At 44.3% G+C, this 13,482-nt stretch overlaps 1 pseudogene across 1 annotated transcript; it reads right to left on the reverse strand.

The window, feature by feature from the left end:
• Window positions 1-5,469: 5,469 nt before the first annotated feature.
• On the reverse strand, window positions 5,470-10,417 carry LOC308436259 (smad nuclear interacting protein 1-like; annotated as a pseudogene). Its single transcript has 3 exons — window positions 10,339-10,417; window positions 7,002-7,039; window positions 5,470-6,176 (listed from the first exon to the last, which is right to left on the reverse strand). The product of its transcript is annotated as a smad nuclear interacting protein 1-like (transcript).
• Window positions 10,418-13,482: the final 3,065 nt, after the last annotated feature.

The raw sequence follows: 13,482 nt of genomic DNA on the forward strand, positions 1-13,482 counted from the left end.
AATCAAAAAATACCCATAGGGCAATTTGCTGGAGTCATTTTTTCAGTTGAGGTTCCTTCTTCCCAGGTGACTTTAGTTTGTGTCAAGCTGACAAAAAAAAAAAAAAAAAAAAAAAAAAAAAAAAAAAAAGATTAGTTCAGCTTCCATACTCCCAAAACTTACATTGGTAGAAAACTGGCTGGCTCACTTCCTTTCTTAGCCAAAGCCCTTGTGTGGAGGTTTTCTGCCTCCCAGAAGCTTCCCAAGCTGTGGGTGGGGATGTAATTACAGTGTTCTAAAGCAAACAAACACATTCGAGTGGGAGGCTTGCATATTTATTTGGCTAATTAGGAAGAAATCGCTGAGAGGATATACGTCAGTCTTTTCCTTTTTTTTTTTTTTTTCTGTAATACTATTTGACATTTTTATTAGTAGCGCATCTTTATTCTTTATTGTGCCCTCAATATGGTACCAAGGCACAACATCATACTTTCTGGCAATAAGTGAAGGTGAATCATGCATCTCATAAATATCGCCATGTCTAGGGAAGCCCAGAGTAAAGCGCCAGCATCAGCACCATATAGGAGTGTGGCACCATGCAGACATTTATCACACCCTGACCTTTTAGTTTTCTGCCTAGCTGCCTAGAGAGCTGGTTCTGCTCTACCCAGCTCCCAAGGAGGCAATGGTCAGCACTCCTACAGGCCAAGCCAGGACCAGAAAGGGAATAGGAGTCAGGAGACAGCTCCGTCCTATACAGCTTCCACCTGCCTGCTGGTCATCCCAAGGAAAAAAATGAGATTTGGTGACTCAGAACTTAGAGTTAATTCAGACTTTCTGAGACACTGAGTCTGAGCCCAGAACAAGAGAGCTGCCCCAGGCACGTGGGGTTAAACTTTTTTGCTCCATTTCCCATTGGTTAAATGTCTCCCTCTTGAATTGTCCCAGTAATGAAATCAGAGACTCACCAAAGCCATACACAATTCCTGGTGCACCCTTCTGTCTTAGGGAAAACAGAAAATAAAATTAACATAGCTCAGAGAATTCAAGGTCCTAAGGTGTTTTTGTTTTTAGATTTATTTATTTCAGTATATGAGTACACTCTTACTGTCTTCAGACACACCAGAAGATCCCCATAACAGATGGTTGTGAGCCACCATGTGGATGCTGAGAATTGAACTCAGGACCTCTGGAAGACCAGACTCCCCCACCCCCTTTTAAAGATTTATTTATTGTATGTATATAAGTACACTGTAGCTGTCTTCAGACACACCAGAAGAAGGCATCATATTCCATTACAGATGATTGTGAGCCACCATGTGGTTGCTGGGAATTGAACTCAGGACCTCTGGAAGAGCAGACAGTGCTCTTAACCACTGAGCCATCTCTCCAGCCCAAGATTTGGTCTTAATAGGTACATAGTAAATGCCCTACCAGACACTATTAGAAACTCCTGCTTTGAGTTGGAGGGGGAGGCAGGAAGACACGGGAATTGCTGAAACACAAGGCTGGGTCTAACAGTCCAATAGTGGGAGTTCTTGGCAGCCTCTGAGTAGAGAAGGAGATGCCGTGATGCAGACAGAGAGCCGTGTGAAGATCTGTCACTCTTGTGGTCAGCAGTTTCTAAACAGAATGGGTAACTCAGTGTAAAGTGTGTGTTAAACATGAGGTTCAGGGTTCCATGCCCAACACCACAGAAGATGTATACCTACATATTCCCTAAACAATACATAGTTTCAACTATTTATGTGGCATGGGCATTGTGTTAGGTGTTAAAAATAATCTTGAGATGATGGGGAGCATGTTACATGCCATTTTATACAGGACTTGAGCACCATATATTTCTATACCCAGAGAGCCCATGGAAGCAGTGCCCGGTGGACACTATGAGATGACCATAGGAGAAAAAATATATTAAGATTAATTTTACCAAATCCCTTAGCTCTTTCAATCTAGTTGCTAGAAAAGTTTAAAACTGCATATGTGGCTCACGTTATGTTTCTACCGGACGTCAGGGCTCTAGAGTGTTAGCTGACATATCAGGACAGAGAGAGGGTTAAAGGCAGTGGCAACATCTGGGCCATTTCATTCCAGCCAAACCACTGATGTCTCTAAGCCTGGCCCTGTCTCCCCTGCTGCCACTTCGCTGGGTAATTAAAATGCCTCGAAGCAAAGAGCCAGCTCCTGAGCATGCTTGACAATGCTCAGGGAGTTTTTCCGAAGTTGTTCCCAGACAGTGGTCTCAGACACCAGTGGCACCTCCATAGCAGGGATCGGACCAAAGTGTCTGGCTCAGAGCCCGGTTGATCTAGTGGTCATGGACAGCTCACGCATGCCCAGCAGCGGCCATTTTACAAGGTAAATTAAAAAGCAACCAGCATTTCCCTCGACAACTGGCAATGAATGGACTGCTTTTCAGTGACTTGTGGAACGCTCCAAAAGCCTGCAGGATTTGTCTAAATGGATCCCAAGCACGGAGCTGGGGAGCCGATACTGTTCTGATAAGGCTTAGCTCTGTCTACACCGCCTCAGGCTCTGACATGAAAGTCACCTATGTCGTTCACCCTCTTGGTATTGACCTTGAACCTCTTCCTTTCTTCATTGGTCAAAAAAGAAAGTTGGGTTTCATGGCCTTAATCATCCTAGGAGAAGATCTGCTGCCAGGGTGAGGAAGCTAGTGTGTGTTCACTACAGTCAGCAGGATCACAGTTCGAGCCCAAATTCTGCCATTTGCTAGCCCTTATGAATAGGGGCAAGTGACGAATTATTTGGGCTCGTGCACTTTGCTTTCCCTTCTGGAAAATGAGAAGACAGTTGTTGATTATCTCATAAGCTGAGGTGACTAGATTAGGGAAGAGAAAGAATTTTTGGTACCTGTTCTGTGCCAAGTAAATTTATCTAACAAGTAAAAACTTCGAAGTTTGTTTGGGGACCATGGGCTCAAGGCTCCGAAGGCTTCATCCTCACTGAGGTTTGGCATCTCTTCCAGCTGCTGCTCTCTGAACCAGGTACAGGAAATCTGCTTCTATGCTAGGATGACCACCTAGAAGAGGCAGGGTGCAAGGATGGGCTGCTAGGCTACAAGGATACCGCTGTGCCGTGAAGACAGCTGGGATGGGGTGGTGGTCTGTCCAAGAATAATTCTTGTGTCTTACTTTAGATATTCATTCTGATTACCTGGGCACAGTGGTACTAGCCTTAATGACAGCATTTGAGAGGCGGAAGCAAGAGGTTAGTTGTTCAAGGACATCCTCAGCTATACACATAATAAGCTCAAAGCTATCCTGGACTACATGAGATTATATATATATATATATATATATATATATATATAATTATTATATGAGTGTTTATTATTGTTATTATTATTATTACTGAAGCTTACCTTTTATGGTTGGGGTTCTTTTTTTGTTTTTTGGTTTGTTGTTGTTGTTGTTGTTGTTGTTGTTGTTGTTGTTGTCATTTTTGGAAGAGCCACTGTCTTAAGGCAGAACAGATAATCCCTCGGGGCTGTTAGCAGTCAGGGTGGTCCCAGCATGTCTTAGCTCAAGTAGGTGATATTAAATAACCATCCCTCCCTGTTGAGTTCAGGGGAGAAGCAACTATCTGGGTCGCCTCTTCTTCCCCTAATTTTTTACACTTTGTTTTCTTATTACATGTGGGTCAGAGTCTTTGTGACTCTTACACATAATTTGGGAGTTTTTTTTCCTCTTGTTTTGAAGTAGCAAAGGTGACATTTTGCTTCCAATTCATTCTCTCAGGATATCAAGAAACATTCAAATGTTTTTTCTTGAAATTCTCATGACCTAGATAGAACTCCTAGATAGGATTAAATAGCTAAAAATTAAATGCAGTTATTAAAGCTCATTTTGTTTAATGTTATGAATGCAAGTTCCACAAATATTGTAATTGTGATACAATCTAATTCCTATTATTCCGTTCTGTATTATTATTTAAAATTGTAAATATTATTTGCCTCAGAAAGGAAATAATATTCTTCCTAAAGCTCTCTAGTTTATTCTCTCAGCACTTGAGTGTTAGCTGTTACTCATCTCTCTGCTATTTGTTGGTTGAATATATTTGAAGATGACTAAATAAATAAAATTAACTTTCATCAACAAAATTAATTATTGCAACAGTTTATTCTTGGAATAGTTTGCGATTCTAGCAATTAATGAGATTTTAATATCAACAGTTTGTTTTATTTTTTTACATTTACAAATTTTATTTTTTTTAATCTCAAAAAAAAAAACCATATAAATGAAAACCTGCTCTTCAAAGGCAGATAGGCCTTTGCCTGTCCTGTGGTATTATTTACATCACAAAACACTGTCATAAGAAGCTCACACACAGCTCTGAAGTAAGTAAGGAGCATCTTCCTACTCACACAGACCCCAGGCAGGAAGTTCACGCACTAGGCTTTTCCATACTTTCTACCCTTGGGAGGGAAATACACATGGTCAAAGATAAATCTGAAATGTGGAAGCTACGCAACCTCCTTTAGACACATACGCATGTCCCTGGGCCACAGCAAGTCCCTTCCTACAAAGTCAGTGTCGTGTCCTCAAAGGGAGAAGAGAGGCGATGTTTAAATAAAAATGCAAAGCTGGAGAGAAAGACCAGATGATCAAACTGTTGTCTGTGTTTCATGGAGAAATCAGGAGCCCTCACGGGATGCGGATCTACAGCCCAGTGCATGATGACACCAACAGCTGTTGGCAGAAGCCGTGACCCCCCTACAGTCACATCTACACAGTGTCTGTTTACCACAGACAGTCAATAAAGAGGTCATGTGGTAAACTGTCACCCCCAAAAACGAAGCACAAAATCAACTTCTATGATTCAAGAACTAGACCCAGTCAAAGCTTTGGTATATGCTGCCGATTGTTTTGGTGACAACCAAAGCTGACTAAATTCTCTACTCAAGGGTTTGTCCCCAAAACAAAACTCCTGGTCCACAAAGCTCATCTTATAAATAAGAAACTGTACAAAGAGAAGAAGCCACAATCCCCTTTTCCAAGGGCTGTTCCTATGCAGTAGTTCGGAAGGCACCCACCACAGCCACACACTTTGACCAAACTCAACATGCTGTAATTAGTGAGGCTGTTCGGAAAACAAGTGCCCACCGTCAGGTGGCTGCCGTGCCAAGTTCAACAAAACATGAAATGACAGTTCTCACACCTCCTTTTAAAAAAAAAAGGTTTATTTATTATATATGAGTACACCGTAGCTGTCTTCAGACACACCAGAAGAGGGCATCAGACCTCATTACAGATGGTTGTGAGCCACCATGTGGTTGCTGGGATTTGAACCCAGGACCTCTGGAAGAACAGTCAGTGCTCTCAACCACTGAGCCATCTCTCCAGCTCTGAAGTGACAGTTCTCACCCTGCAACATAAGCTGGGCAGTAACAGAGGGAAGACTTAAGCAAGAAGAGGCACTGGAGTCACCCCGACGGCCTCCGGGAGGAGGGTTCCTCATAGCGGAGGCTCATTCTCTGATGCTGTCAGACCCCATTTCCTCCTCCTCATCATCTTCATCTTCCTTCCTGTCAAGTTCAGAGGTGTCTGAAGACTCGTGAAGCAAGACATATTCTCTGCTACTGAACCCAAATTTAAGTACGTCTTTTTCTTTCAGTTCCTACCACCCCTGTGACTCACTCAATCCGTGTGTTGTTCAAGAACATTCCGTTGCCTGGGCCGAGGTCAGTGATGTAGGGCTTCACCCTCCGACCAACCGTGCGGTCAGCACAGGGTACACCACAACCCAGTACTGGAAGACTGTGTGCTGCTTTGAGCAGGAGGGATGGTCGATGGGAAAGTTGGAGGAACACACTGTGGATGTACGTGACTGGAAGTGCCTCATCATTTTTAAAGGGGTAGAGACGCCACCATTTTTGGGGAATCCGGGTTTCTGGGGGCTCACTGTATTTAATAACCACACCCCGGAAGTTTATTAGTGTTCTCAAAACGTGCTCCAGAGTTCCAAGCTTGGCTTTTCTTTAACGGGCACCTCTTTGCTTCTGTTCCCAGCGGGTGAGGGATCACCTCCTGAGCCTCAGCACCAGCACTTCTTTTCAACTGGTAGTGCTCCCGGCCGGCATTATGGAAGCCCCTCTCTTCTTCTTCCTGGGCCTGCAGGTTCTGGCTGTCTCTGTCCGGACCGTGGAGTAATGGAGACTCCGGCTCCTTGATGAGCTAGTGGCTGGAGCGTCAGACTGGTGGTGTGCCATGGGTTCGGGGCTGAGACCTGCTTCACCACTGTGGTCGTCAAAGCATCACCTGACCAGTGTGGCCGCCCCACGCCTGCTTCAGCTCACTTCCCCCCAACCCCCCACCCCTGCCTCCATCCTGCGGCCCAGCCGAGAGTCACTCGCGTAGTCCGTTGAGCCTTATGTTTTAAGAGTATAAACCTATAAATTTAGAAGCAGACCTTAATTTAGACACGAATAATAAATCCAAAATATATACATTGCCATATTACAATGACATGCAACCATAATAACTTACACCATCACTCAATCACTGATGGCACTCGATCTGAGAAATATCATTGAATTTGACAATTTTTTTTCCTATTTATTTAACCATCTAAAAACAGAACAGCAACGTCACAAGCAAACTTTCATCCCTGCATCAGACAAGAGTCCAACCAGAGAAACATCATTGGATTAGAACAAACTCAGAATAAGTCTGATGATTGATTTTACGTGTCTACTGGGATGTCGGGGTGCTCAGATAGTTGGTTAAACGTTGTTTTCGCTGTATCTATTGTATTGTTTTTTTTTTCCAGGATGAAATTAGCAGCTGATTCAATACACCAGTAAAGTATGCTGCCCTCCACAATACGATTCTAATGGAACAAAAAGATGGCTGCTTTCAGTCTGGAACAGTCCCCGGATGTTCGTGTTGTAAGCACTCCATCCTGGGCAGGTAGATTTGGAAGGCTACGGAGCTTTCCGGATGTGGGATACAGATCACTAGAGGCAGGCCTCGGAAGGTCAGACCTGCCCTGGTGCTCACCGTGCTCTTCAGGCCCCTTTGCAGCCTCTGGCGCATCACTGAGATGGAAGAAGAGAACCTAGACACAGTCCTAAAGCAGCCTCCAGAGAACCCACACCTCTGGCCTGATAACTCTCAGCGCACTGCAGCTGGGACCAGAGGCATTAGGTTCCTTGTTTCTCACTTAGAGACAAAGAACGGCCAGAGGGAAGGTACACCATACCCTAGACAGCCCCTGTGTCCACTTGCCACACAGACACTTTCTGGCCTGACACTTCTGACTTTTACTACAAAGAGAGCAATGTTGCCAAGTCCAGCTTATGTACCTGCCACTAAACAGAAATGGAAGACAAAGAAAAGGTAGGTTTGGGAAGACAACAGAAATGAGAACATGGAAGACGATCTGAGGTCCTGTAAGGTCATCCTAGCACAGGTTTCTTGTGTGTGTGTGTGTGTGTGTGTGTGTGTGTGTGTGTGTGTGTGTGTGTGTTTGTGTGTGTTTACATGTGTGTGTGTTTGTGTGTGTTTACATGTGTGTGTATGTGTGTATGTGTGTATGTGTATATGTGTGTGTATGTGTATGTGTGTGTATGTGTGTGTATGTGTGTGTATGTGTGTTTGTTTGTGTGTGTATGTGTGTGTGTTTATGTGTATGTGTGTGTATGTGTATGTGTGTGTTTGTGTGTGTGTTTATGTGTGTATATGTGTGTATATGTGTGTATGTGTGTGTGTTTGTGTGTGTATGTGTGTATGTGTGTGTGTTTGTGTGTGTATGTGTGTGTGTATGTGTGTGTGTGTGTGTGTGTGTGTGTTTGTGTGTGTGTGGTGTGTACACATCTGTGTGCTGCATACGTATGTTCTGGTGCCACTTCCACTAGACTGTACATTGGCTAGACTGATTAGCCCACAAGCCTCTGGGATCCTCCTGTCTCTACCCTCCCACACCCCAGCACTGACCCACTGTTCCTAGCTTTAACATAGGTACTAGGGATTCAAACACAAGTTCACGAGTTTATAGAACTTTACTGTACAAGCCAACATCCCAGCCCCTTAAAGCAGCTTTTATCTAGGAGGAAACCTAGTGTTTTAGGGTTTTACTGCTGTGAACAGACACATGACTGTGGTTGAAATGAAAGGAGGGTAGGCACAAGATAAAACAAGGCCTGTGATTGGATGAGAAAAAAAGGATGGATGGGAACAGAGTTTTGGAAAGGAGAGAGAAGCAAAGAGGAGGAAGGCAAGATGGAAGATGAAGATGGTATAGTTGGGGTTCAAGAACCTGCACTGTTACCATTAGGGTTCAAGAGCCTGAAATGTTACCATTGGGGTTCAAGAAGGCAGATGAGCCCTGACTTGTCACCTTAGTGGGTGGCTATTTCCTCATCTGCTATGTCAGTGTGACATTCCACCTGGATGGAGAGGTTGCTAGGATTACCTGAGTCATTTCTTGGGAAGTCTTGGAACCGTGCCTAGACTATTATAAAAGCAAGTACCATGACTGCTGTTTCCACAGCAACACAGATACATACAAGCATCGTTTTATATGGATGCATACCATTCTATTGAATGGATGGATTAGGGGAAGTTATTCAACCACTGCCCAATTACTGGACACTTAATCTTTCCAGACTTCTGCTACCATAGAGACTGATAAGCAACACCACATCTAGAGCCCGTTGCAGCTGTGATTTAACCAGCTTCCGTCCTAGGAAAGCAATTGCTAGAGAAAAGGCCACAAGCTTGTTTAAGGTTCAGCTCATGATACTCAATTGCTCTTCAGGGGAGTTGCGCCATTGATGGGGAGAGACAGTGCAGCCTGGGCATTGTCACACAGTCCTTTCATTGTCACTGTTAGAGTTCATCACAGCCTGCAGATGGGCAAGAAATGGCATCTTATTGTTTGAGTTGTTTTCCCTGTGGCAACCTCAGGGAGCTCTCAGACCCATTTCTCAGCACTCCCCACCCCCAAACATAGCCAGATAGGACAGGAAACAGACACCTTAATGACCAGGAACTTAGTACCCTGTTCACCAGGAGGCAGAACCGACAGCCATCGGGAGAGTCTAGTTGCTCTAAAGTCATACAAATTTCCCAAAGCCTCAGTGGAAGAAACCAAAGCCTCTGTGGAAGAGGCCAGCTTCTAACTCTCTTGCTTTGGGTCCCTATGAGGCCATTATAGGAGGACATTTTGGGTCTTTTACTCTAATACCAATAAAAACATCGCCTTATCCAAATTGCACAGGTATTTAGTCTGTTCAAGAAGGAACCAAAAGAGAAAATCCACTGCAACCTGTCCCAGATACACAGGGACTCTGCACAAATGTTTGCAGAATAAATAAATCATCAGAGTAGAGAAAATTGGTCTGGGATTTGTCAAAAGTTTTGAGTGAACTAAACTCTCTTGTCAAGACTTAAGAGATCATTAACAAATGTGGAAATCAATATGTTTTAACTGGCTGCTAGGTGAAAAGCACTTTGCTGGACACCGAGAAACATTCGAGGAGGGAAAAAAAAAAGAGTCTCTACCTTCAAGCTGCTCCAGGGAGAATGAGGGAGGTGTTGAGATTAGTGACATAATCTTGGATGCAAAAACTCTGTGGTCTTAAGTCTCAGAAACCCGGTTCAGTAGCTGAATGCAGACAGTTATCACTTGGAGTTGTCAAGCCTCAGTTTTCCTGCCTGTGAAATGGGCAATAACAAAAACCACTTCACAGAGCTATGAGAGGGTAAACGAGATAAGCTTATGGGGCACCTGATGGTGAATAACTAAAAATGTCGATTGTAGCTGTTTGTTTTGTTCACAGTGACAGATAAAAGCTCCATAGATCAGTTCACCCGACAATGCTAACCCACGACATACACACACATACACACATACACACATGTATTAGTCAGGGTTGTCTATCATGACAGAATTTAAAGAATCTCTATAATGAGGGAAATTCTTGTGATGACTTACAGTCTGCAGTCCCACTAACCCAACAGTGGGCAGCTGTGGATGGGAAGTCTGAGAGTCCAGTAGTTGCTCAGTCCCAGGAGGCTGGGTGCCTCAGCTGGGCTTCTGTAGAAATAGGTTCCAACAGATGTGCTGGCAAGTAAGTGCAATCAGGCAAAGAAGAGCGAATCTTCCTTCTTTCAATATCCTCAAGCAGGGCTCCAGCAGAAGGTGTGGCCCAGATTAAAGGTGTGTACCACCATGCCTGGATCTGGGACTTACTTTGTCCTAGGATGACCTTGAACTCAGAGGTCTTCTTGCTTCAATCTTCTGGAATTAAAGGCTTGTACTACCTTGCCGGGGCCTAAGCTTTTTATAGACCCTATGCCTCAAGATCTCCATGCCAAGATCCAGGTCACAAACCTGTGTATTCCAGCCTTAAGATCTGGGTCACAGATGAGCCCTCCAGTTCTGGATTGTAGTTCATTCCAGCTATAGTCATGCTGACAACCAGGGATAGCTATTACAACACATACACACACACATACACATGCACACTTTCACATGCACACATGTACACACATACACACATACACACATTCACACACACATACACACACTACCCATGCATTCGTGACTTTTCTCCAAGCTTTGTCAATTTGCTATATTAACATATTCACTACCCAAGTCTCTCATTAGTGCATCATTTCTCTGGGAACAAAGATTAGTTTGGTATACAGTTGGCACTCAGTAGATAACTGAAAAAAATCCCCCTTGGAGTGTTACTGTCACCTGTGCTCCATTTCCGTTCCCCATCAGTAGCAGTATCTTCTAATTTAGGGGATGGTGAGGTAGTATTCCCCACAATCACCACCCCGCAAAGATAGACATGTCTTCATTTCTAGTGAGCATGCTACCTTGTGTGTTAAAAACAGTGGTTTTAAACTTCCCTAGTGCTGTGACCTTTTAATACAGTTCCTCATGTTGTGGTGACCCCTAACTCTAAGATTATTGCCATTGCTGCTTCATGCTACTGTTTTGGATCGCAATGTAAATATCTGATGTGCAGAATATCTGATATGTGACCCCTATGAAAGGGTCATTCAATCCCCCAAAGGGGTCGTGACCCACAGGTTGAGAACTGCTGTATTAACAGGAACTTTGCAGGTGGGATTAAGTTAATGATTTGGAGACAGGAATGTATCTAAGACCATGGGAGCCCAGTAAGCCTGCAGATGCTCGTATGAGAGGGTTAGGAGAGTTGGAGTTTTGAGATGAGACATGAAGAAGGAAACAGAGCTGAGAGTGATGTCTGAGAACAAGGAAGAGACCAGGCCTGCAAGGAAGCAGACTCCAGGAAAGGATCTTGAGCATACAGACGTGATCTTCAGCCCCAGAGGCACATAAGATTTCCAACCTCCAGAACTGCAGGACAGTGCCTGAGATCTACGCCAAGGGTGTTCTTGATTGATACAGCAGCCAGACTTGTAGATACCTGGTTAGAACTGTTCGAGTCAGTGTCTGCTATGCCAGGCAGGTGAGATAGGCAGGGTGTTTGCAGACAAATAACCAAGATCCAGAAGGACAAGGACCTTGCCTCACAGCACACAGATGCAGAATGGGAGTCTGAGTCCAGCTCATCTGCCTTTAGGGTGCTTGCCTTTGATCTAGCACCAGGAGCAACCTTGCATTTGTGAAGCTATGTGACTGAGGAATAGCCCCAGTCTGCATAAGTTCCAACAGCCATAATGCTTGAGGAGGGTGTAATTTCTAAAGGGCTAGTCCTGATGAAAACTAATTCCCTGTAGCATTGATGAACACAGCCAGGTTCCAAGTCCAGGCCACAATCAGTCTTATTGTTTAGGAAGTAAAAGTGAGGACTGGTGTGATGAACCTAACATGTCCTTAGAGACCAGGTCCCATGAGACTCAACCTCGGGTAGGTGGCCCCTTAGCCTAGAAGAATAGAGAAGGAATCACAGTTCAAAGCCACAGAGAGTAACCTTCTTTGAGGGCTCATTAGAGTTCTAGAACAATCCATGGGAGTTCTTAATACCCTATCTTAAAGGCAGAAAACAAACATTTGTGGAGGTGCTAATTTACCCCAGAACTACAAGGGAAGCAGAGCCAGGATCTGTGTGGAGTCAGAAAAACCCAAATGTGTCACTTAACACTACTCCCCAACCCGATAGTTTTACGGGTAGAGAACAGAGTGTGGAGACACTGTAAGCTGAGCTACACAACTGAATCCAGCCTCTCCACTTTATATAATGTCTATTACATAATCTCTCTCCCTCTTTTCCCCCCTTCCACTCCATATTCCCCCTTCCTCCTTCCCTTCCTCTCTCCTCCTTCCCTCCCTTCCTCCCCCCTTCTCCCTCCTTCCCTCCAGTTCCCTCATGATATAAATAGCCCACGTAATAGGGTTACACATAACAGTGACACGGGCTGGGTGTTTCCAGGTTCTTGGCCCCTTTCTTAGGGAATAAAATAAAAGGCCTCATGGATTAAGTGTCAAGTCAACTTTATTTAAACAAAACTATAGAACAATTCAGAATACACAAGAGAGCAACTGGTCTAAGTGTGGAGATACTGAAGGACCTGAAGATATCTGGGGGGCTCAAGAGAAGGAGGAATTTCGTGGCTAAGAGATGTAGTGAGGGATGTTCTCTGCTTTGATTTGATAGGTTGGGTGAAAAAAAAAAATCATTGACAGCTCTGTCCTCTCCTATATTACATCTGCTTTTAATCACATGAACATCCAATTATGCATAGGCATAAGATGGTAAATAGGAGATTCCTGCTAAATGTTCCCCTGCGTAAACAATTTTACCTTCCTACAGATGCTCCTAAATTTAGTCTAGACCAGGTCAGCCTCGCTACCAAACCAGGATGTGATGGGAACATATTTAAATAAAGGCAGTCTAAGTTTGATGGTTATTAGGGGGAGGAGAAACTTGCTCCATTGTTCAGGGTGAAGTGTGCATGCACAGTACACGGAGATAAGGTTTTCAGGCTGGTAAGTACATTGTTAGAATGGGGGAGAGATGTGTATAAGGCAAACCATGTAAATAGGTGCATGGGCTCCACATGCTTGTGCATGCATGCATGTATAAACATGTGTGCTCTCCCTTCCTCTCTCTGTCCTCTCTCTCTCCCTCCCCCCCCACACACACATTGTCCCACATAGGCACATGCATACACACTCATGATGGTATCCCAACTGTTGTTCCTAGGATTTGCTTGCTTCCTTATTCAGAAAGATGAAAGAAGCAAGCCCGTCGCTGGCTTTCCTGGAAGAAAGTCACTATAAAAACCCAGGGCTTAACACCAGCTAATCCCACTCTCTGCCCATTGGCTCCCTATTTCTACAGGACAAGTATGTGTCTGATCGCGGAGAAGTTGCAGGATTAGTCACCTGTCCTGCTCTCTCAAATAGAACTCTAGACTCTCCCATTCCTCTTGACAGCTCCCCTCTGAGCATGGCATGCTCCTGCCTCATGCAGCAGGAGGAAGCAGGAACCTAAAGCAATGAAGGCCAGAAGAACTCCCACTCTTGTCTGTCCTT

The sequence above is a fragment of the Micromys minutus genome (assembly GCF_963924665.1).
Source record: "Micromys minutus genome assembly, chromosome: 24".
Taxonomy (NCBI): Eukaryota; Metazoa; Chordata; class Mammalia; order Rodentia; family Muridae; genus Micromys; species Micromys minutus.